General features: G+C 37.5%; 1 protein-coding gene across 4 annotated transcripts in view; it reads right to left on the bottom strand.

The window, feature by feature from the left end:
* The window catches only part of CHRM2 (cholinergic receptor muscarinic 2), a 154,285-nt gene that overhangs the window by 12,028 nt on the left and 116,699 nt on the right, over window positions 1-25,558 (bottom strand). For 3 of the 4 annotated variants that reach the window (XM_079149776.1, XM_079149777.1, XM_079149778.1), the window contains one exon: window positions 13,238-13,315. The exons of the other annotated variant lie outside the window; for it this stretch is intronic. The gene's annotated coding sequence lies outside the window, so the exon portion shown is untranslated. The remainder of the gene's footprint in view (window positions 1-13,237; window positions 13,316-25,558) is intronic. 4 annotated transcript variants of the gene reach the window in all.

Genomic DNA, 25,558 nt, shown 5'->3' on the forward strand with positions numbered 1-25,558 from the left:
TGGAACTATCTGGTGCACACATCTGGAGGGAGAGAGCAGCGAAGGTCCTGAATACACATCTGAGGGATGGAGCAGCAGAAGGCTGGCTTCTTGCTCTCTATAAGTGAGCCAGCTCTTCTTCCTGTAACTTTACACACAGAAAACTCTGAGATGTCAGTGGAATCAATAAGCCTGAAGATGAAGCCTATCACTGCTGTTTTCTGGTTGTGTGAACTTAAATATGTTGAGCGCTTTTCCATTTCTGAAAGATCTCACAGACATGGAAAATAGCATGTGACACGCACAAGTTCTTTTATTTGAACACAGTACGCTGGGCTTCTTGAAGGTGCTCCATAAACACTTGTTATGATGGAGTTTATTATAACTGACAGGTGACTCTTAAAAGCAAGCAGAGCATAAAGAAAAAAAAATCAGAAAGGATCAAATCGCACTCTTCATATTTTCCCCCAAATATAAGAAAGTAATTTGACTTTTATTTACTATGAGTCAATTTCATATAACTTTTATTATTTACTTCCATTCATCTTAAGGCTTCCAGAAATCCCACCATCATTCTGTGCTATCCAGGCACTGGTGCTAAAGTGGAATCATCAATCTAACCTTCAATAAGCCAGTCTCTGCCTAACCAAAGGGTCAGAAGGTTACAGACAGGTGAGCCTCCATTCACACTTCTTGCTGTCAATTCGTGAACAATTATTTTGTGATTCTAAACTGATATTTTAGCTCAACGTAGTGAATTATGGGGAAGATTATCTTTCTGAGGTACTAAAGAAAGAAATTTAGTTGTTCACAAATTCAGAAGCAATCCTGAAACTAAGAGATTTCTTGCTGGCAAATAGAAAAATAGAAAAAAAATCACTATCTGTAATATTGTGTATGCTTAGAACATGCGCTATGAATAGCCATAAAATGAATTCATGACTTCCATTTCACAGATGACTCCGATGCTGCTTTCAAAGAAACAACTGCATTTAAAGTTTCAATTTAGTGGTTTTACTCATTGAAAGAAGACACCTTGTGACCAATAGAAGTCAAGAGCATTCTTTCAGTCAGTTGCCTGTTGTCCTGACTCGTCTCTTCTCTTCATAATCTCAGCTGCTTCCACCAAGTCCTTATCTTCCATGTATTTATTCACTTTCTCCCTCACCCATCCCATCTTCAATAAATGTAGCATTTATGAGGTGACATCAGCTGTTGAGAACCACATCGAGAGGAACTGCTCCCTAATCTTCCATGCCATGTTACTCTTCCGGTGTGACTGGCTACAAGTAAGAAATGTAACTCCATTTATGGATTTGGAGACTATAAAAAAAACATTAATTAGGTTTGTAGCTCAGTGGTAGGGTCCCTGGCACACGTGAGGCACTAGGTTTGATTCTCAGCACCACATATAAATAAATGAATAAAATAAAGACATTGTGTCCATCTACATAGTTTAAAAATATTTTAAAAAAACATTATCTGAAAATATTATTCTGCTAGGTAATGGACACAGCTTCACCATCCTAGAATTCAGGAGTCAAAACTAGGTCAGAGCTGAGTTCCAGCAGCAAGACAGGGATTCAGTCCTTTGGGGTAAAATGATACCTAATCACTTGCTGCACAGGCCCTATGGCCCTGTCTGATGAGCCACCCCAATTTTCACAGTAGCCGTGGGGAGCAGGTCTATGCATCCCTCAGTCTTCACCCTGGCTTATGGGTGGCTAGTGCGATGGGAATGCTCAGCTAAAGTCCTCATAGTCCTGGTTCTTCATGATAAAGCATTCTCTGCTCTGTGTGGGCATTTAGGAATATAACTTGTGAGCAGCTGCCTCTGGCTCTTCCCTCATTTGATTGCTTTCTAAGTTCATTGTAAAGCTGAAAGTTGACGACTGGGCCTGTTATTTTTTTCCTTCTTTTCCTTTTTGTATTTGTTATTAAAATTAAAAAAAAAAAAAAAGATAACTGTGAACAAAGCTGACCTCTTTCAAAAGGGACTAAACTAGTAAGTCACAGTGAAACAGCCCACTAGACTGGAATGGAAGAAGTAACTAGACTACAAAAATACCAAGACGCGTTGTGGGGGGTAGGGATGGTGGGAAGGGTTTTCATTATGTTTGTTACAATGTCCAGTACATCCTCAAATTTCCAAAATGTGCCTTAAAATAAAGATTTGGGTATCACTGAACCATAACTAACTCCTGTATTCTTAAGAGGAACTGTACATTCCTTTTCAAGCAAACATAAACCCTTGAGTGGTTACTTTAAAAGACTCACTGGATTTGTATACCTCAAACAATATTTTCATACACTGAGGTTAAATGAATTGGAAAATTATGAATTACTTTCAGCAAAATACACAAAGATATAAAAGCCAGAAAATAAAAGGAAAATAGTTCCTGTTACATGCACAGTAGTATGCAAAGTTGGATTGCTAACAAATAAAAATGTGAATGGACAGATCTCTGATTTGTACCTTGAGAATAAAACAAATCAGAGAAATGAAGTGATTTAAAATAAAAGTAGGTTAAGGGAGGCCTTTAAATTTGGTTTAGGACTGAGGATGTAACTCGGTGGTAGAACACTTTCCTAGCATGTGTAAGAATCTGAGTTCAATTTCCAGATATGACAATGAATAAATAAAATAAGAAATATTTGGCTTACTTTTTTTTTTTTTTTTTTTTTAAGGAAAAGTAGAAATTATGAAAGACAATGAAGAGAAGAAATATCCCAAAACTTAAGAGCAATAGTCATCTCTGGTTAGGCAAGACCTGAAGGAAGCAAAAGAGAATGGGTCTGGAGACATGGAGAGAGAATTACAGAATTAATCTCACAAACAGAAGGGAAGGGGAGAAGAATGACAGTGAATTCAATTAGTTCCGGAGATGCTAATGAATTGGGTGTTCAGGAAAATTTCCTTGATCCCTATATTGAGGATGAGGAGGGTAACAGTAGTCAGAGGCCTTAAAGGGCAATGGAGTCTGGAATCGCCATGGCAATGAAGGCCACTTCAGTTAGAAACTATCAAAAGCTGTTTGTCATCAACCAAACGGGCAGCAAGAGCCCTCTTGGCAGAATCTTAGCCAGGTTTCAGTTTCTAGGTGCCCATCTTTATTGCTTAGATTGCTGCTCTCCCTGGGTTCAGGTCCTGGTGTGACTTGGTCTGCCAGCTGTGACATTATGAGGCTCTGCCATAGCACTTTGAAAATGCCCCACTTCAATCTGAGCACATGAGCACTCACTAAAATTTTTCTTGTTTCTTAATTCTTCAAGAATAAGTTTTCTCATTGTTAATGTTGTGATGACCTCTGCTCAGCTGGTTATTAATTTGAAGAATCAAATGAAATGATGCTCACGAAAGGATTTAAGTTCACTCCAGGCTCTGAATCCTTTATTTTTAGACTTAAGAAAGGCTTAAAATTGTCTCTGGCAGACCCTGTGCCTAATAGAACAAAAGGTAGGCCCAAATCTTTGTCATGTCGGCCTAGGCCCTGACTTCCTTACCAAGACTCCTAAAGCGCAAGAAGTAAAATGAAGAATTAATGAATAGGATGGATTCAAACTAAAAAGTTTTTTCTCAGCAAAGGAAATAATCAATAATTTGAAGAGAGAGCGTACAGAGTGGGAGAAAATCTTTACCACACGCACCTCAGACAGAGCATAATCTCCAAGATGTATAAAGAACTCAAAAACTTAAAACCAAAACCAAAAATAACCTAATCAGTAAATGGACTAAGGAACTTCACAGAAGAAGAAATACAATCGATCAACAAACATATGGAAAAATGTCCGTTACCTCTTGCAATTAGAGAAATGCAAATCAAAACTGCTCTAAGATTTCATCTCACTCCAGTCAGAATGGTAATTATCAAGAATACAAACAATAATAAATGTTGGTGAAGATGCGGGGGAAAAGTTACACTCATACATAGTTGATTAGACTGCAGATTGGTGCAATCACTTTGAAAAACATTATGGAGATTTTTAAGAAAACTTGGAATGGAACCACCATTTGACTCAGCTATCCCACTCCTCGGTTTATACCCAAAGGACTTAAAATCAGCATATTACAGTGATGCAGCCACATCAATGTTTATGCAGCTCAATTCACAATAGCTAAACTATGGAACCAACCCAGATGTCCTTCAACAGATGATGGATAAAAAATGTGGTATATACATACAATGGAATATTACTCAGCTTCAAAGAAGAATGAAATTACGACATTTGCAGGTAAATGGATGGAACTGGAGAATATCATGCTAAGTGAAATAAGCCAATCCCACAAAACCAATGACCAAATGTTTTCTCTGATAAGTGGATGCTAATCCATAGTGGGGGGTGGGTAGGGAAGAATGAAGCAACTTTGGATTGTGCAGAGAGGAGTGAGGGGAGGGGTACGGCAGGTGGGTATGGGAAGGACAGTAGATTGAGACAGACATTATTACCCTATATACGTATGTGAAAAGAAGTTAAAAAAATATTTATTACTGTCCAAAAAATAAAATTAAATAAAAAAATATTGTCTCTGGCTAGGTCAAGAGTAGAAGTAGAAAGAAAATCACTTGTATAATTTGCAGAATGGCCACTATGGTAGGCCTGTTTGAGATGTTGTTTTATACTTTCTATTTACAAAGCAAATTCTTGGATATCTGAATATTGGAAGAATGATATAGCTTTGTCTTATTTATTCTGGTTAATAATAGTTGCCCTGAAGTTATAACCTCTCATATTCAAATGATCATTATTTATTACTGAATTTGTTGTAAGTATATAATAGATCAATTTGCTAATAACTGTTTTCTGTTACTAATGTTATCCATAAGTGGATCCTTTCTTGTCATATAACAGCATCATGAACGTGGGGATGTTGGAGAACACTGTCTCTTCTGTTTATTTGTTGTATGTGTAAAACAAACTGCAGTAGATTATGGATGTAATCAGAGCAAAAATATGTTCTGCATGACTTCTGTTTAAATATCAATATTGGTTTTTTTTTTTTTTTTTGGTGCCTGGGATTGAACCCAGTGGCACTTAAGCACTGAGCTACATCCCCAGCCTTTTTTTATATTTTATTTAGAGACAGGGTCTCACTGAGTTGCTTAGAGCCTTGCTAAATTGCTGAGGCTGGCTTTGAACTTGTGATCCTCCTGCCTCAGCCTCCCGAGTCACTGGGATTACAATGTGCCACCACACCTGGTTTATCAATACGTTATTGAAGCATCATAATGACAGCATTTATGACTCCAGTGATTTCCATCTTTAGCTACATGATGAAAAAGAGATAAGAAGGTGAAAAAGGGAGGCATGGATTGTGAATAGTGTCCATGGATCAATTATTAATAAACCTCCCATGCAAATAAGCGTTGGTCTCAAGTTATTACATTATCCAGGTAAGGATTTTCTGTTGAAAGCAGCTGAATGAATCCGAGGACACCTCCCTGCGGCCCTTCATTTTGTGCGAGCCATTCACTAGGCTGTCTTGCCTGAATGGTAGCTGCTCCTGTTGTTTCCTCCTCCCAAGTGTGTGCATGTGTGTGAGTGTGTGTGTGTGCGTGTGTGTGAGTGTGTGTGTGTGTGTGTGTCTTCCTTAATTTTTTAATTCAAGACTTCGAGACTTCGGGAGCACTATCTGAGAAAGGTTTTGGTTTTGAGTCTGTTTTATCTCAAAAATATGAGATATCGGATTCTGGAACACAGGAGCTTCCTCAGGAATTCAAGCATATTGACAGAGGCTGGTGGGCCACTCACTCCACCTCTTCAGTTCCTACGTGGATCTCTGTTTTTAAACAGCAGTGTTGTTCTAAACTCCTGGATCTACCATGGTCTACCATGGTTGAATATCTGCCTTCTCATCTGGGAGGCGCTATGTAACCTCTCTGTTTGGTTTTTGTCCTCTGTGGCAGTGAGGATGTCTGAATCTAACCTCTCCCTCATAAAACTTTCCATGATTCTAATTTTACTTTAATTCTCTGAGGACCCCCATGATGCTTGACTGAGAGGTCAGAGATGATGTCACTCACTTCTTCCTTAGATCTGCATTTTTCCCAAGACGCTATCTCCTTACCTGCCATGAGAAAACAGGTGCCTCTCTAGCGAATCTGCACTCCTTCAGCCTTGCTGAACTCACTGCAGAGGCCTCTGCTGCACCTCAGCCAGGTCCCTTTGTCATGATCTCCATTCCTCCCACTCCTAATATCCTGGTACATCTCAGCTTCCTTCTGTGACCCTTCATCCATGCAAGCTTGGAAATTAGATTCAAATTGCTATCTGTATCTTCATTTCACTCTCCATATTGAAAACATACAAGTGCAAACTAATTATTTCAATCGAGCTCCATATTTACCTACCAACTCATCCAATAGCAGCTTCAATGCAGGAGCAGGAGATCATATATTAGAGAAGGAAAGCAATTTTGTCAGCAAGTTCATTTGTGTGTTCTCTGGAATGTCACAGCAAAGGCTTGTCCTTGGGATGAGGGTGTTCTCTCACCCTGTCTCATCTCTCTGGATGTCTGATTCCTCAATTAACTGACACCTCTGTGCCAGTGATTTCATTCTGGATGTACTTAGTGGACAGACTAGAAATAGTCGTCCAATGACTTACATCCTCTTTTATAGAATCACTATAATCACTGCCTAAGTAGCCCTGCAAAGAGGGAGGGAAGTGCAAAGAAGACTCCTGGAAAGAGTGTGTTTAAGTGATGCAATAATTTGCAAAGGGTAAGGAAGGGTATTTTGACAATTTCTACTGGAAGCCTAAAATTTGAACAAAATTCCAAAGATCAGACAAGAATAAATTGGCTCATGTATTATGTTTTGAGTTATAGAGCAGAACTCATTGCCAAGGATTATCTATATTAAGTCACAACTAAAAATGGTGTATTTTTTTCTTTTAAATTAAAAAAATGAGGCTTATTTATGATACGATTTTGTTTTGCTCAGAAACTCTTCTCTGCCTTTGGATATTAAGAAATAGAAATGATCACAAATATCTTTTTCCTAATTTTCAAATTAGAATTTTAGAGAAGCAAGCCGAAATGAAAAAAAAAAAAAGATGGAATCATTCATACCTGACCCACAAGAGCTCTCTGTTTAATGACTATGTAACACATAATTTTTTTTAGCCAATTCAGGAGGCAAAACCATGAGCAGTATCTATTTGTTTCCTGTTGTCCAAATACCTTTTAGCTTTTTGGAAGCACCTGTGAACTTTTGGAATTTTGTTGTCTATCTTCCACAACACAAGCATTAGCATGCAATGCCCTCGCCTGCATACACATACAATATTTAAAATTTTAGATTATGCATGTCAATGCATTGTCTCACTAGGGCCGGGCAGGAACTGAAAGATGTCATGCACTTTGGATGGCTGGTAGGCCTTAGAGCTGCAGAGAACCATAGTAGCTTTCAGCCCTGGGCAGAGAGTTGATAGACATTTTGAATTGTAAAACAGTACTGTTAACCTGGATTTTTATGTGTATTCTCTCAATTGTTAAATACTTCAGTTTGAAGTTATAAAATACTGAAAAAGGAACAAAATGTTCTATACATGGACTTGATCTGTAGGCCCATACTTCCTAAACATTGACATTTACTAGGTCACTACATTTCCTAGTACAGATAATCGTGGACATTAGATAATCTTCTAGTATATCATTTTAATGGGTGCAATATTGAATTTTCTGCACATACAATAAATTCATTGAATAATTCTCTATTTGTGATATTTAGGTCACTTACAATTTTATACTTTAACAAAAAATGGCGCTGCAAAGTTCTTTATATGTGTATTCTTTTTATAGATTTGGAACTGCTTTCTTAGAGGAAATTTCTGTAAGTTGGCTCAGTGATTAAGGTTCCATACAATTGCTCTTTGTGATTGTAAAATTTCAAAAGCAACTGATAGTTATGATATATTCCTATAACTGATAACAAAAACAATCATTATTTTAAAAACTTTGTAAATAAGAGATATGAGTATCAATAAGGATAGTTTTACTTATCATTTCATTGATTTGAGAAGTTGTATATTTTTTATGCTATTGATCATTTTTTAAGAGTCTCATGCTGTTCTGACTGAGTTAGCTGAGCTCGTTGGCATTTCTTAAATTTGTCCTTTTTCTGTAGCAGGGGACTTTTGGTACATGTGTACATCTGTTGATGTTTGATCTTATGATGTCATTCAAAAAGATTTTGTCTATCCCAAAAAAGTAAACATTTCACAATAATTTCCTTTAATTATTTCTTGTATTTTATACTCAATCCTGTAATGTATATGAACTATACTTAGGATAAGGTGTGAATATATCTAATACTGATTTTTTCCAATTATTTAAAAAAATCATCACAGAAACAGTCATGGTAAAATTTACATTTTTTTCAATAATTTGAAAGGTTGCTCTAGCATCTACTAAATATTTTTGTATTCTTGGGCCTATTTAAGGGGTTTCTATTCTATTCTTTGTTTATTCTTGAGTGAAAAATACTTAATAAAATATTGGGAAAATAATATGCAAATGTATAGTAAATAATCTAAACCAAACACGATTATACCAAATTTCTAAAAAAGGAAATTTCCTTTTATTCTTGTCCCCATTTTAAATTTCCCTTCTTGGACACTACCACACATCAGTTTTCTATATCTTCTTCTAGTTCTTTTTCTTTGTTCATTAAAAATATATATATATATGCATATATGCTTAATAATATCGCTTTTAAATTGAAATATAATGCACTTTCCATTGGGTTCTGCAATTTGCATTTTTTTACTTTGCAATATATTTTTGAAATCTCTTTATATCAGTGTATACAATTACTTCATATTTAAAACAGTTGCATAATATTTCATAGTATGAGTACACCATAATGCATTAACACTTTCTTAATGAACATTTAGGTGATTTTCAGTTCTTCCCTGTGACAGCTGCAGGGTATCTCCTTGGTTAATATCTGTGAGCATGTGACTACCTATTTCTGCAGGTAAATTCCTAAAAATGTAATTATTGTGTCAAAGGTACAATATGACTTCCCTTCCCATCTTCCATTTTTATCATGGACATTTTCAAGCATACAGAAAATTTTAAAGAAGTGTATAGTGTGCACCCATATATCTACTACCTAGATTCTATCATTAACATGTAACTTTATTTACATTATCACATATTCATTCATTTACATATTCATCAAGCCATCTTTTAATTTGTGTATATATATATTAGAATGAAATAATATACACACAATAATACATATAATAACTATACAATAATAGATGACGAATATGTATTAGTCTTTTGTATTTTCTGTACTAGAGATTAACCATATGAAAATATTGGCCATTTATACTTCTTTTCCTGTAAATTGTCTCTGCATATTACTTTGTCTATTTGTGGCCTGTTTATTCTTTTCTATTCTATTGCTTTATTGTCTCCTCTTGCACCAGAAACATCATTTTTTTCTATCATAATGTTATGACATTTTAAAGGTCTAATTGTATCTATCATTTATTAGTGGTCCCTTTGAAATTATCTTTATTCTATTTTCATAGACCTTAGAACATTTTGTGAATTCATTTATACTGAGAGATTTTATTGGATTGTTTTAATCTGGGAACACTTAATATCTCTATAGTATATTCACGTGAAGAAATGGTTCCCTATAGTTTAGGTTTCTCTCTTGTGATGTCTTACAATCATATATGTTTTAAAGATTTGGGCTCGCATCTTATATTTGTTTGTATTTTGCTAAGTTAGACTTTGCTTATTTTAGATGCATAATGAATAAGGTATTTTTTCTCTGTATTTCTAATTGTGATATATGCATATGTACGTCATATGGACTACAGGGAATATGGAAACAAAATAAAATCATTAATATTATGTGTGGCTATCTCTACATAACAGTATAGGGCATATTAATAAATGGAAGCTAATACTTTACAAATGACCCCTTTCCATTTATAAATGAATAATATATTAATTAAAATTATGCTTATATAAATATAAAATTGTGCTCAAATGAACTTCATCTTATTACACAGTCTTCTCACTTCTGAATAAGAATTGTTGCAATGTACTGGTGACCACTCTCTTGCTTCAAATTTATCTTGTATAGAACTGAAAATTTTCCAAAACAAAGAATAAAAAACATAAATCTGCATACCCCCACTTTCCTATTAAATAGACCCAATCTATACTCAATTGACACACATGTGCCTCGCTTATACATTAGTTTTCATCTCATCATTTAAGATACTTCTAAATTAAAAATACACATCTAATATATTTAATATGTTTGCTTTAATCATCTAATAATTGACAATTATTTGAATAAAGACAACAATGTTAAGTGTGCTTTTTGCTTTAAAGCATGGAAGTTACTTCAGAAAGTAAATGTTTTACAACTAAATAATGCCTCTATATTAATACTAAACATACCTCTGTGTTAAAATAAGGAATGGATGTGGCTTATGTAGTGTGGTCCAGTAAGGGAAAGCAGTGAAGTGGAAATAATACTTTTAAAGCAAAGACATACTATTGATGATTCTGTTACAATGCCAGAATAACTCAAAAGTAACTCTTATGTGGAATAGCCACTAAATGTCAGTAAGCATGGGTACAAAATACATTACCGACTTTTCTGAATTACCATTGATGTCTGAGCTCTGACACTTTTGACTGTAAAATGACAGCTTTATTTTTGCTTTAGAATGTCCCCTGATTCTTCCCAAGGTCTGTCATTTGTGATGCAGAGGTCAGGACAGGCTTGGATCAAGGGAGCAGGTACACTCAGAGCCAGAGAGCATTTGGAAGAGCAAATGCTCTCACCTCTCACCATTAGTCTACTGCATTTGCCTGCTATTGCTACAATCACACACCAGCGAGCACCCTTTAAACAAACAGTGGAACATGGTCACACCGCTTTTCCTGTTAGTATCGTATATGGGAGCTAATTGACTAAAGGTTTTCACTTGGTGGCTATGACCTCTACATGACTGAATTTGTGAGTGGTTTCTTCTTTTGGAAAAAAAAAAATGGTATCTAAGGCTTTGGGGATCTGTATTTTGTCCTCATCTTACTTTTTCTTTTTGCTGTGGGATTGGCTTTCTTTGATCATAGAACTTGGAAATCGTTCCAAGGCTAATGCATTTGAAAGCTGTTCTCTCTGGATGATATAGGGTCAAAATCATGCACCTGCCACCTTCCCATGTTCTTCCTAGCCTGGGCTTATTATCTGACAAGCAGAAAGTCTTTGGGCTTCAGCAGGCACTTTCCTGCATAAGGCCACCCCTGGCGCTTCTCTGCATGCCAGGGTGGGCTGGGGCTCTGCCTTCAAGGGTGTTTGTGCATTTGCGCTCCGCCACCCCCACCATCTCTCTGGCAGTACCCAGGAGGGAGACTGGGAGGAGCTGCCATTGTTTGAATATCTGTTTTAAAAGTCCTAATGTCAAGGGGGGTATGCTATTTTCATCCTCACATTTACAGAAAAGGCACATTAGTAGGGTAAATGGGTAGATTTTCCAGTGCCAGCTAGTGAATAGTGATGCTCACTCTTGAAGTTAAGCGGGTGACAGAGAAAACTTTTGTTCTCAATTATGCAGACTTCTCACTTGTGAAGCCAGAACTGGGGACAGGCAGTTAGTGTAGAAATAGGGGATCAGGTCAAATAGAGGAAATGGAGGCCATGAAAGCATCTGGCTCTGGAAGTTGGAGACTGCCCCTGGGAGAGTGGACTGTCAAGGATCTGCAGAGCCCATTGATTACCAAATTCACCTGCCTTATCAAGGACTGCAGGCAAGGAGCTGCTAATTAATGCCTCTGGGTCTTTGCCTGGCCTAATCCTTTGGCCCTCCCCCTGCCCATTTGCTCCTCACTTTATGCATCTCACCTGCAAAACCAGGCCTAGTCACACAGGCGGAAGGAGAGAATAAGGGGAGAGAGAACTGGAGAACAAAAGGGACCTTAACCTATAAAAGATGTAAGGTGCGCTGACTTCTTGGGACTTTAGAACATCAGCCAAGGCCCCCTTCTCCCTCCTGTGAGAAGTCTGTATTATTACTTTTAAATAAAACCTGCTTAATATCCTTGCCTTGGTGTGCTTCTCTAGGGTTCAAACTTCAACATTAGAGGGAGCAGAACTCGTCACTGATAAATGGTGGCATCAGTTGGAACAGGAACATGTTGGAGATCTCTCTCTCTCTCTCTCTCTCCTCTCTCTCTCTCTCTCTCATCTCTCTCTCCCTCTCTCTCTCTAGTTTTGACTCAGTTCTATAAATAAAAATACCACTCAGTGAACTGGCCTTACTGTAAGCTTCTCAATATCTGTGTCATGATTATGTGAATATGACAGTTGATTTTATGAGTCAACCTAGTTGGGTCATAGTATTCAGTTATTTGTCCAAACATGAATCTAAGTGTTGCTCTGAAGGTATTCTGCTGCCGTGGTTAGCATCTACCATCAGCTGAATTTAAGTAAAGGAGATTTCTGGCAATAATGAAGGTGGGCCTCATCTAATTTATTGAAGCCCTAAAAGCAAACATTAAGGTTTTCTGGTGAAGACTTTCTGCCCCAAGGCTGCAGCATTTACCCTGCCTGAGTTTCTCACCTTTTGGCCGGTTCAATAGATTTCAGACTTTCTACTCTTCACAATTGCACAATCCAGTTCCTTACTATGCATCTCAATAGAGTCAGTCCTTGCTATTCACAAGGGTTGTTCCATAAAATCAGTATGAACACCGAATTTGAAAATACTACATTCAATTTTTTATTTGTTTACTCATATTTTGGTGCTAGAGACTGAGCCCCGAGCCTCGTACATGCTAAGCATATGTTCTACTAAAACTCCAAAAATGATAATTTGAAAATTCTAAGCCATTGCTGCTAGAAGAAATATAAGGCTACGTTCAAGAAAGTCTGATATTCAAAAAATTTTAAAAACTGAGAAAAATTTGACATGTTAAGCTATGTGCTTAAGGTAGAGTGTGCCTCTTTCTTTCTGCTAAGTTAAATCTGTATGATTCAGAATGGCAGGCATATCTTAAATAACAGTTTGCCTTTGGTCTGTGGTTGGTTTCTTTAAGCTAGAGTTTGTAAAAATATCCTAACATGATCATCTAGATTAATTGCCTTTTAACAAAAGTATCAGATGTCCAATTTGACCTTCTGTAACACCTTTCCAAAAGACTATTTTGACTTCATAGCAAAGTATATTATTGTCCATAAAATGTATTAATTCATTAAAAAGTTTATTGAACACTTACTATAGGCCAGGCATTGGGTGCTGGGGATACACTCTTGAACAGGTAAGATCCAGACCCTGCACTCATGTTGCTAACAACCTGGTAGGAAAAGAGAGACAAACAATGTATGGAAAACAATAAAAAAGAATTACAACTTGCCCCCAAGCAGGAAAATGCAAAGAATAAAATTATGGCATTTGCTGGTAAATGGATGAAGTTGGAAAATATCATGCTAAGTGAAATAGGCCAAGCCCAAAAAACCAAAGGCCAAATGTTTTCTCTGATAAGTACAAGACAATATATAATGATGTGGGGTGGAAGGGGAAGAGAAAAATGAAGGAGCTTTAGACGGTGCAGAGGAAAAAGGGGTGGGAGTGGGTGGGGATGGAAAAATAGTAGGAAAAGAAAAAAAAAAGACAATGCAACATATTTGTCTTCATAAGAACAGAACCTGCACTGGAAGCATGGGGAGAGAAGTCCGCTGGTACACAGTTAGAACCCAAGGCCTGAAGTATAGGCACCCTGGAATTGACCAGGCCAAAGCTCCACTTCTCCAGGAATGTGGGGGACTGGCAAGTCATGGAGGCCCGAGAATAGAACCCCGTGTATTAAAGGATCTGTCTCTGAGAAACATGGCTTGGGCAAAGGCCACAGCTTAGAAGGAGTGTGAGCAAGGGGGTAGTAAAACCTGGCTGCCACTAAGAAATGGGAATCTGAGACCACGACCTTCACCCATGACACAGTGTGTTTGCTGAGTTCCCTCATGGAACCACTGAACATCGATTATGCACACAATTCTACCAAGCAGACCTCGAGGGACTTTCATCAGAGAAACAGCAAAGCAGGAGATTGTTCATCTGTGTAAACATATCTGAATGTCACTTCCAGATGTCATCCAAGAAAGTTAACCCAAGCCTGGCAAGGTTCTGAAGGGGAATACTAAGGTGTCTACTTCGAATTCATTGTAAAGATTAGCTACATATAAATCTATATGAATGAAGATAATGTGGCATTGGCAGAAGACAAGACAAATAAGTCAGTGAAACAGACCAACAGAATGAGATGGGGTAGTCTTCAACAAATGGAGATAGAGCTAGACACTCACAGGAAACAATTGAAACTAGACACTGACATTCCACCTTTCAGAACATTGACTCAAAATACATTATCCATCTAAATGTGAAACTATAAAACTCCTTGAAGGTAGCACAGGAGAAGATCTACATGACTTTGAGAATGGCCATGACTTTTTTGCGGGGGTACGGGGATTGAGCTCAGGGGCACTTGACCATTGAGCCACATCCCCAGTCCTGTTTTGCACTTTTTTTTAGAGACAGTGTCTCACTGAGTTGCTTAGCACCTTGCTTTTGCTGAGGCTGGTTTGAACTTCTGATCCTCCTCCCTCAGCCTCCCTAGCCACTGGGATTACAGGCGGGTGTCACCCGCCCAACAAGAACAGCAATAATTCTTTACAAACAACACCAAAGGTATAATCCATGAGCAATAATTAATAAGATGGACATCATTAAAATTAAAAATTTCTACCCTCTGTCAAGAGAATAAGTAGACAAGCCACAACTGGGAGAAAATATTTCCAAATGACATCTCTGATAAAGAACTGTTGCACTAAATTGGCAAAGAACTCTCAATATTGAGAAAACAAACAGCCTGATTTAAAAATGAGCCAAAGACCCAAACCAGACACCTCATCAAAGAAGATAACCAGGTGGAAAATTAGCATATGGAAGGAAGCTCCATATCACATGTTAAAAAAGAAATGAAAATTAAAGATCAGGGTACCATTACACACCTATTAAAATGACCAACTCTGGAACACCAGATGCTGTGAAGGATGGTGGACAATACTACCTCTTGTTTACTGCTGTTGGGGCTGCGAAATAGTACAATAGTGGTTGAGGAGAGTCTGGCATTTTTTATAAACTAAACATACTCTTACCCTATGATCAAGTAATCGTGTTTCTTATTATTTTTCAAAGGAGTAGAAAATTTAAGTCCACAAAAAGCCTTGCACATGAATGTGCAGCTCTGTTCATAACAGCTTGCCCAAACTAGGAAGCAACCAAGATGTCTTTTAGTAGGTGAGTGGATAAAAAAACTGGGGTACATCCAGACCACGAACTATATTCAGCACTATAAAGAAACGAGCTATCAAATCATAAAAAGGCAAGGAAGATCTTAAATGCATGTTATTAATTAAAAGAAATGAACATGAAAAGGCTACCAACTGTATGATTCCTATTATAAGACATTCTGGGAATAGATACACTGTAAAGAGACTAAAAGATCAATGATTGGCAAGGTTTGGGAAGATTTTGAATAGACGAAGGACAGAAGACTTTTAGGGCAATAAAAGAAACCTCTGTGACACTGTAATGATAGGCATATCCCAACTCATATTTGTTCAAACCCACAGACCATATAACGCAAAGAATAAAGCATAAAGTAAACTGTGCACGTTGGGCGATTATGGTAGGTCAAGTGGAGAAGCTATGCATGTGCAGGTTTAAGAAGCATATGGAAAGTCTCTCCATCTTCTTATTAATTTTTCTGTGAACCTAAAGTGTTCTGAAGAAAAATCTTAAGCAATAAATATGATCGTGATCATAATGATGTGGTAATCTGAGAAAATGTAGAGAAGCAAGAAAGTTCAGTGCATATAAACTGAATGGTGCAGGGAAGGCAATTTTTTTTGGGGGGGGGGATAACTGAAAGGAGATGGCTGAGCAAGGGAAGTTGTGAAATATTCATGTCTTGTGCTTAAGAAACACAAACCTTATCCCATAATTGGGACCTGATGAAGAGTTCTAAAAAGGAAGTACTCCAAATAAATGTGTAGTTTAAGTAGATTTCTGTTTTATAAAATATTTTATTTTTTTATTGGTTCTTTTTAGTTATACATAATAATATGATTCATTTTGACATATTATAAAAGCATGGAATATAATTTGTTCTAACTCAGTCCCCAGTACTGCCCCTTTCCCTTTTCCTGCTCCCTCTCCATTCCTTAATATCTTCTTTTTAATTAAAAGCTTTTTTAATTTTACAGACTGCATTTTGATTCATTATACACAAATGAGGTACAACTTTTCATTTCTGTGGTTGTACACAATGTAGACTCACACCATTCATGTAATCATACATATACATAGGGTTAATACTCTCTGCTTCATTCTATTATCTTTCTCCCCGCACCCTCTCCCACCCCATTTTCCTCTACACCATCCAAAGCTCCTTCATTCTTCTCTTCCCCCCTGCCACCCCGCCTCATTATATATCGTCATCTACTTATCAGAAAAAAACTTTGTCCTTTGGATTTCTGGGCTTGGCCTACTTCACTTAGCATGATATTTTCCAACTTCATCCATTTACCAGTGAATGCCATAATTTTATTCTTCTTTATGACTGAGTAATATTCCTTTGTGTATATACACCACAGTTTCTTTATCCATTCGTCAATTGAAGGGCATCTAGGTTGGTTCCACAATCTAGCTATTGTGAATTGAGCTGCTTTGAACATTGATGTGGCTGCATCACTGTAGTATGCTTTGGGTATAGGCCAAGGAGTGGGATAGCTGAGTCAACTGGTGGGTCCATTCCAAGTTCTCTGAGAAATCTCCACACTGCTTTCCAGAGTGGCTGCACCAATTTGCAACTCCACCAGCAATGTATGAGTGTGCCTTTTTCCCCACATCCACGCCAACAGTTATTATTGCTTGTGTTCTTGATAATAGCCATTCCAATTGGAGTTAGATGAAATCTTAGGGTGGTTTTAATTTTCATTTCTCTAATTACTAGGGATGATGAGCACTTTTCCATATATTTGCTGATCACCTGCATATCTTCTTCAGTGTCATCTTTGATTCCTTCTTCTCCCTAGTCCCCCACATACAATCATACGTTTCAATGTGTCTATCCCCCACCCCTTCATTTTTAGGAATGCTCTTGGTCATGGAACATTGTCCATGAAAAGAGAAGACCAATGAAAAAAAGACTAATACCTAGGTCAGGACAATGTTCCATGACCAAGAACATTCCTAAAAATAAAAAGGGGGGAAATAGACATATCTAAACATATGATTCTATGTGGGGGACTAGGGAGAAGGAGGAATCAAAGATGACACACACATGTCTATCATTAACTGTTAACTCTGAACAGCAGAGGGGCTCAAATTCCTTATAAAGGAGTGTTGATACTGCAGCGGATATTTCTGATGTACATCTTTAGCAATGAGCTTGCAAGACAATATAGATTGTATTCTCATTAAATAAACTGCTTCTCAAATAAGCATCTGAATTGGCATAGGTCAGGACATCCTACTGAAGCAGAAAGAGCCCATAGTGCCTGAGGACCAAAGTGTGAGTCCTGCTTCACTCACTTGAATTAGTGACTTCATCCTCACCCCTTTAAATATTTAAATATTAAATCAAAACAAGGAAAAGCTATGATGTGGGAGGAGAGATGCAAAGGCAACATGGAATAATTGAAAACCACAGGATGATACTATTGACCCTCGCATGCATTTCCTCCTAAACACGCACAGAAATGGATACACAGAACATGGAATCCACATAACTTGTGGTCAAGAGAATGAGGCCTAAAATCACACTAGTGAGGGACAGATCTTAGCCCTGTCACAACTGGGTGACACTTAACAAGAGATACCCCCCAACACAGGCCTTAACTTCCTTTTATAAGATGGGTAAAATACGGACACCAACCTCATAAGTTTGGTGGACAGACTATGTGAAACTATAAATGAGAAGTATTTAGAGTATTTTCTTAAGTTCAAATATGAATGGAAGAAATATTAATCTTTAGTATGAATATTTAAACTTGTTTGCATATATATAAAGTACATGTATGTATGCAGACATACTTATTAGACTGAATTATATAAAATTACCAGTGTTCAACCATTTTGACTCACAAAAATGGCAATGTCCTATCTATCTATATCTATATCTATATATGTATACCTATAAATATGTAGAGATACGAAGATGTTTAATACACTAATTTAATTATGTAGTTTCTGATTATTTTCTCAGGTAAGCAATTTTCCAGGAAAGAGTTGAATTTCTGGGCCACAAAGTTACTATTTGTTTGCTCTCTTTGTTAACAGTTATGAAAGAAACAATAAAGATTGCATCCTGGGGCAGATAGTACTTCTGGATTCCAAATCAGAACCGTGTAACCTTGGACAAGTTACTTAACCTCTCCAAGCCTCTTGCCTCCTCTCTACAATGAAAATTGCAGAAATTTGTTTGAAATTTTAAGCGAGATGATATATGGAGTGTACACAGCACACAAGCCAGAAGATAACAAGTGTTCGAATATGTTAGCTCTTAGTACACAAATCATTCATGATTCGCTTAAATCCCGTTTCCTGCAGACGGCCATGTTATATTTTCTGTCCTTCATCTCCTTCCCCTTTTCCTCCCTTCTCACCTTCCTTTGTCATTCCCCTCCCCTCACTGTCCTTTTCCCTCTCTGTCTTCCCTTTTTTCCTCCTTTTCTTTTTTCCCTTTTCCTTAATTTCTTTTTTCGTAAGCTACATCTGAAGTTTTCCAGATATATGATAATTTCCTGGAAGATAATCCAATGTGTGTGTGTATTCATATTTTTATTTATTTTTGAGGGTATATATATACATATTTTTGAGGGTATATATATATATTATATTTGAGGGTGGTGGTGAGATACGTATGAAATTAATTTTGTAAGCAGACTTTAGATACACAATATTCTTATCCTAGAAGAGAGCATATGAATATCAATCTGTGCACCCTCTCTATTTGCTTGTAAGACTATCTAATTAAATAAGAAAATGTTGGAACAGTTGTGATCAATAGAGAGCATTCTACACACTCTCCCGAAAGACAGAAGGACTTCACTGAGGTCTGAATGTGCTTGAGAGAATATTTAAGTGGCCTCAGAGAGGACAATGACTGAAGAAGGAGGGATATGCATTTAGGAGGAGGAGCTCCTGCAGGGAGTCCTTGGTGGCTCTAATTTGTACACGCTCACCTGTGTGCATTTACCTGTTTGCCTACCTGGGGCCATTGGAACCACTGTGGTCTGTGTGAAGGGCAGTGCAAATCAGTCACTTGAGCTGCTTCGAGAAGGACCATGTAAGTAAAAATTGGCTGTGTGATAAATACTGTTAAGTTAACCAGGGACCGGAGGGGGTCGAGGCAGATCTTTGAGAGAAGTACTTTGCAGAACCGTCTTCCAACCTGTAATCTGAAGAACAAGGGGAGACCCTGGATTCGGGAGGTGCAGATGAAGGCACAGTGGGTACGCCACTGGTGCAGCCCTGACTCCAGAAGACCGGGCACCCCTAAATGCTTGTCTGCACACAGAGGGGAGGCCTGGAGGTCGGCTGGGGCTCCTCCAGCACAGCCCCACTGCTGCTGTGTTGGCCCCAGAGAGGGGCTGTGAGCCTGGACTTGAGGGAAGGGAGCCATGGAGGAAGGAGGAGAAGAGAGGAAAGAGAAATAAAGAAAGGATATCTGACTATGTCAGTGACATTGAAGAAACATTCATTTTCCCATTTAGAAGAGCAACCAGTTTTTCTTGGTTTGTATTTGTTTTATCAGTTTGTTTCAATTTTACCAAATACAAAGGTGGAAAACATTCTCCATACGATTACAGCTAGAAATTAGGCTAATAAGTAAATGAATGAATGAACGCACATAATAATAAGCAAATTGAGTCTAGTATAGGTTGGGGGATATTTCATCTATAGTTAGAATAAATTTGAATTAACATAAAACCTCTACTCAACTTACAACCAGACTGGGTTCCTATGGACAAGGGAGGTCCAGATAAGGTCTCTAATATGCAGGTGCTCCTGGTTGAAACTGCACCAGTCTGAGCCTGCCCCTGGGCTTGAGGGAAAGGTTTGTAAAAAGAAATTCAAACCAGATTTTTAAATATTTTCCAAATTATAACTAGGAAAATTATGGAAGAAGAAAAATGGCTGATCCCAACTGGCAAATATATCTCAATGGATAAACCAGATATGTGAGAAGGAAGGAACCTTCTGCCTGGTAAGCAGTCAGTAGTTCACAATGAACTTCACCAGTGTGTCCTCATGACCACGTGGGATCAGTACATACACTGTGTTTCTTTGCTCTCAGGCTAGAGTGAGAACTTCTAGCTCAGAATCTATGGGTAATGGGATTAATACCAGAAGCATATTGCTTACATTTTTTAAAAAATGATGTAAGAAGCAGGAAAGTATTGATATAAACAATTTCATCTTCGAGGGAAAATATATCTCAAGAAATAAAGGAACTAGGATGATTAATACTTATTTTTGAAAAAACTATCAAAATAAAGGAATGCTTTGGTGTTTCCTACTTGTGGGTTTAATATATGAGATGGTTATGGAGTGGGTTCAGGAGCCGCTGAGAAGAGCAATCTTTTCCAGTTCTATCCCTGCTGAAATATGAGTCATAAATCAACTGATTGGATTCTCATGTATTTCTAGTATGATAGAGGAAAGCAACACTGGATATAGTTATTGAGAACATATCCATTTATATCAAAGAAAATTAGAGGTATCATTGTCCTCAAGACATCTCCCCTCTTGTTTTTAACCCTTTGTGATATGGAAAATCATTAAGAGATTTTGAGTGCCTTACTTGCTTGTTAAGAAATTATCTCAATGTGAAAGCTGATCATTGTCAAATTAATATGAAGAATCAATGGCAAGCATACATGTCAATAATTACCCATGTAGGTCCACAGGCTTAGCAATCAAGTTTACATAACTCATTAAACACACCTAAATATTGGTTTTCTGCAGAGGAACACTATATAGGAAACTGAAAGAAATAGTCAAGTTATAATATGTCCTCACCATAAGACAAACACATTTGGATAACACTGGAAATAACTAAGGTGCCAATCTAGGACATTTATAATAAATATTCTTAAAGTGTAATCCTGTCTTAGATTGGTACAAACTTCATTGGTTTCTTCAATGCCATGGCTTAGGTTGTTTCAGATACCAGAGGTGACTTTCAAATGTAATTGTAGCAATCTCCAGAATACTAGTAGCTGGTAGAAAATAATATAGTTGAAATACACACATTTTCACATCTGTAAAGTTTATGTCAATGCTGTGTGTTGAAACTTTTGCATCGGGATTTTTCTGAAACTTGTCATGATGTTATACCAGCATTCATAATTTGTCCCATAGAACATTAGTTCCAAGAGTTAGTAAAAATATTCTCATCAATTACTCACTATGTGAGCCATGATGTACACTGGTACAGTAAAAATGCTAAAACAGAGCATCCAATTTATCTTCAAATATTTCAGCATATCTCAAAATAATTTTATTGGAGAATAGTATCTTCTCATGGAATATGTATTAGCATCTTATAGAAAAAAATATACCATGGAACACAGGGAATCCTATGTTAAATGAATCAAGAAATTGATCTGGCATATGGATTGAAATAAGTAAGGTTTTCTGGATGGTAATTCTTTTACTTCCTTACATTTGTGCTCACTGGTTCTGCCATGAGACTCTATGATTAGCCACCCACCCACTCCACTCCTTTGCCCCATATTGGATTAGATTATTCAAGTCCCAGTTGAAAAGTAATTGTCTATGAGAAATAGCTCAAGTCTGCATTGGTTGTCCCACCTCTCCCTTTTCCTAAAACTATGTACTAGTGTTTTAGTAAGTTTTTTCACTGCTGTGACTAAATGATCTGACCAGCACAATTATAGAGGAGGAAAGGTTTATTTGAGGGCTCACAGTTTCAGAGTTCTTAGTCCATAGAAGGTCGGCTCCATTCCTCAGGGCTTGAGGTGAGGCTGAACATTATGGCGAAGAGTGTGGCAGAGGGAAGCAGCTCACATCAAAAGGAAGCAGAGACAGAGACTTCACTTGCCAGATACAAATATATACCAAATAGCCATGTCCCAATTCCCACCCCCTCCAGCCACACCCTACCAATCTTAACTGATTGGGTTAAGACTCTTACAACCCAATCATTTCTTCTCTGAATGTTCCTGCATTGTCTCCTGCATTGTGAGCTTTGGGGGACACCCCATATCCAACCCATAACAACTAGTCTTTTCACAACACTTAGAACTCTTCTTACTCCTGTCGTCTTACTTAAAGGGACTGGCTACGTCTTATTCCATATTGTATACCTAGTGCCTTCAGTAAGACCCTGTATATAGGAATCGAAAAACAAATACTTGGTAAATGCATGTGTGGGAAGAAAATAAAGATTCAGAAAAGCATATCCTCAGGCTAGTTTGACTGATCTGAAAGAGATATAAGATCTTCAGCAAAGGGCTTTCGGGAATCAGAGGAAACTACCTTGTACCATAAATCTATCCCAGAGAGAATGAATCCCACGTAACCCCTAAAATGATGGAATCAATTGTAAAAGACATTAAACTCCTACTCTCATGGGTAAGAAAGATCCTTAAGATAATTTATTCACAAGTTGCTTACTAATCTGCTTTGAAGCAAGCCATGTGAGGAGCTTCTTTTGGATTCTAAAGCAAACAGATGTTCTTTCTCCCACAATGGTACTGAACTACTTACATCCCCCACCCCACCACTGAAAGCCAATAGTACTACAGACAGCGCAATAGGAATTTTATGCATTTTCATGGAAAAGCAACTACATCATTTACATAGTCAATAGACTGCAACATTTCCAGAAACGAAACCCTATGAATGGAAGGAAGGAAATAAATATCCTTGAGGGAAAGCAAATACCACTCGTGAAAGAGAGTTAGGGGCATTGTTCCAGGAAGCCAGTTGACTTGGGCCTGGCTGAGAAATCCATCTCTACTACAGGGGTAAGGGTCACTCCCTCTACATGAGCTGAAGTTTGACTGCAGAGACATCTTGCTCTGCATGAAAGGGCAAACGAAGGGCTACCTCTTCTGTCCCGACTACTGTTCAGTCCCCTAGCGTCTCAGACCTAATCTATGAGAACAGACTCCTGAAGAGTTCTTCAGCTTTTTTTTTTTTAATTCTACATTTTGACATGCAAACAATAAACTTGATGCAGAGACTGAGGTCCTATCCTGTGCCAGGCTCATGCATCTGCTTTATCAGGGGTTACTGATGCTATTTATACAAGTTCCCTACACATTTCACTTCTCAGTTTATACATCTGGAAAACAGGGAGATGAAAATCTAGCCTACGTCATAGGGTATTATTAGGCCTGAAGTAGGTGTTGTCTGCCACTTGTAATAAGCACTCAGAAAGTGTTTGCTGTTTGTTCATTTAATTAGTATTAATAATGTAAATATGTTATCATTCATTAAGCAGTAAAAGTTCCAACTCCTCCTTCTATTCAAAATCTGCTAACAATTTCCCAAGACTAAACTTCTAAACTTGGAAGGCTTCTATCTCATATGATACTTTGTAGGCCACTATTCCTTGATAGCAATTCTAAAACTCGTCCTGGAGACTGCTACATACACCCTAGACATGCTTAACCCATAGCCCAACCTTGAGATTTTGTACACATGGTTACTTTTTCATAATGCACCTTTCCTTCCTTCTAATGAGCCGATTTCTAATCATCCTTCAAGGTCTTGTTCCAATTTAACTTCATTGGAGAGATCATGCTCCTCTGAAATCATAATACTTCCTCTTCTGACCCGGAAACACTTGGTGTTGTGTCACATATGGACACTGATGAGAATTTCACGTGGATATAACCCAGAAAATTTTTCTTGAAAATATGATCAAGAACCCTATTGTCCTTGAAAGTATTGGAATTACCCTGATACAGTAACAAGATGATCGGAGAAGGTGATAAACTCTCCTACTTTATTTTCTTGTTTTGTTTCTGTCAGTTGACTCTTTTATTATGGGCACTAATCTTACAGGCTTTGTTCCAAGTACTTACCAACTTGCACAAAAAGAAGCCAATAAGAGGAGATGAAACAAATAGTAATATTATATCATTCCTAATAAAATAGCAAATATCTGTCCCTTGATATTAGAGATCTTGTGTGAGGGCAATGAAAAATGATATCTTAATATTTGAAAATGTCAGCATGATGACTTTACTGTTGAATTTTTATTTTGTTTTATTGGATATTGCAGGTCAGGTTTTCCAAGCTAAAAAGTAAAATCTTACTCTTTGACTACTTCCCCATGTTCATGAGAATAATTACTGAGTCCCGTTTTCTTCTTTCCTCCTCTTCTCTCCTTTTCTACTAAGATTTGTGATGGAGATTTTATTTATTTCTCTAATTAGAAATATAATTTTATTTGGAAAAGGTCTGGGTCCAGGGACTCTAGAACATAAATAGGAAAAAGAAAGTGAGTTATAAACCGGGTGCAGTGGCACGTACTTATAATCCCAGGGGCTCATGAGGCTGAGGCAAGAGGATCATGAGTTCAAAGCCAGCCTCAGGAAAAGTGAGGTGCTAAGCAATTCAGTGAGACCCTGTCTCTAAATGAAATACGAAATAGGGCTGGGGACGTGACTCAGTGGTTGAGTGGCCCTGAGTTCAATCCCTGGTATATCCCCTCAAAGTGAGTTCTAAGTCACTTAGGAAAATTGTATTTTTACAGCGTTCCATGCAACACTTCCTGGATACCCTAACTTCCATCCTTACACTTCTCCAAACAGTTTATTTTTTTTAAATAATTTCCCCCTTGTATGAACTTTAACTTACTTGTTTTTGAAACTACAAAATTTAGCAACTAATTATATATTATTTTCCTTGTTCATTCCCATGTAGTAAACCAATAATCTGGACATCATCCTTAAACCTTCCCACATTTTAAAATGGTCTTTACGTACTAAGATACTATTTCTTTTTCTATTCTATGCATCAATTGCCACATTCGCTTTACTACTGTCCTTGTGTTCGTTCAGAGTTCCAATCTGCTCTCATCTTCAAAGGCTACCCACTCACTCTAATCTGTCTTCTACCTTGACTTCTCCATGAGCTTTCTAAAAGTTAAATATGTCATTGCTCAGCAGAAATTAGTTCATAGAAAATAAAATATCCATGTAGAAAGGCCTATAAGAACTTCTATATGATGTCATCTGCCTGACTCCAAGTGCCATCTGAAATCAGAGAGATTTCCTCCCACACTCCACTGCTCCAGAGCAATGCTGACTTCGCTGCAGTTATTGTAAAAGCCATTTGCACTCACGCCAACATGCTCTTGTGTATTCTGTTTCTTCTATTTGAAAAGGTTTTTCTGCTTAAGTTTTCCCTCCAAGTCATAGCTAAAATGGTCTCTTCACAAATAAAGCCTTCCTTGACCACTAAGGGAAACTTAGATGTTCTTTCCTCCTCTTTT

The sequence above is a fragment of the Sciurus vulgaris genome (genome assembly GCF_902686455.1).
Source record: "Sciurus vulgaris genome assembly, chromosome: 8".
NCBI classification, from domain to species: Eukaryota; Metazoa; Chordata; class Mammalia; order Rodentia; family Sciuridae; genus Sciurus; species Sciurus vulgaris.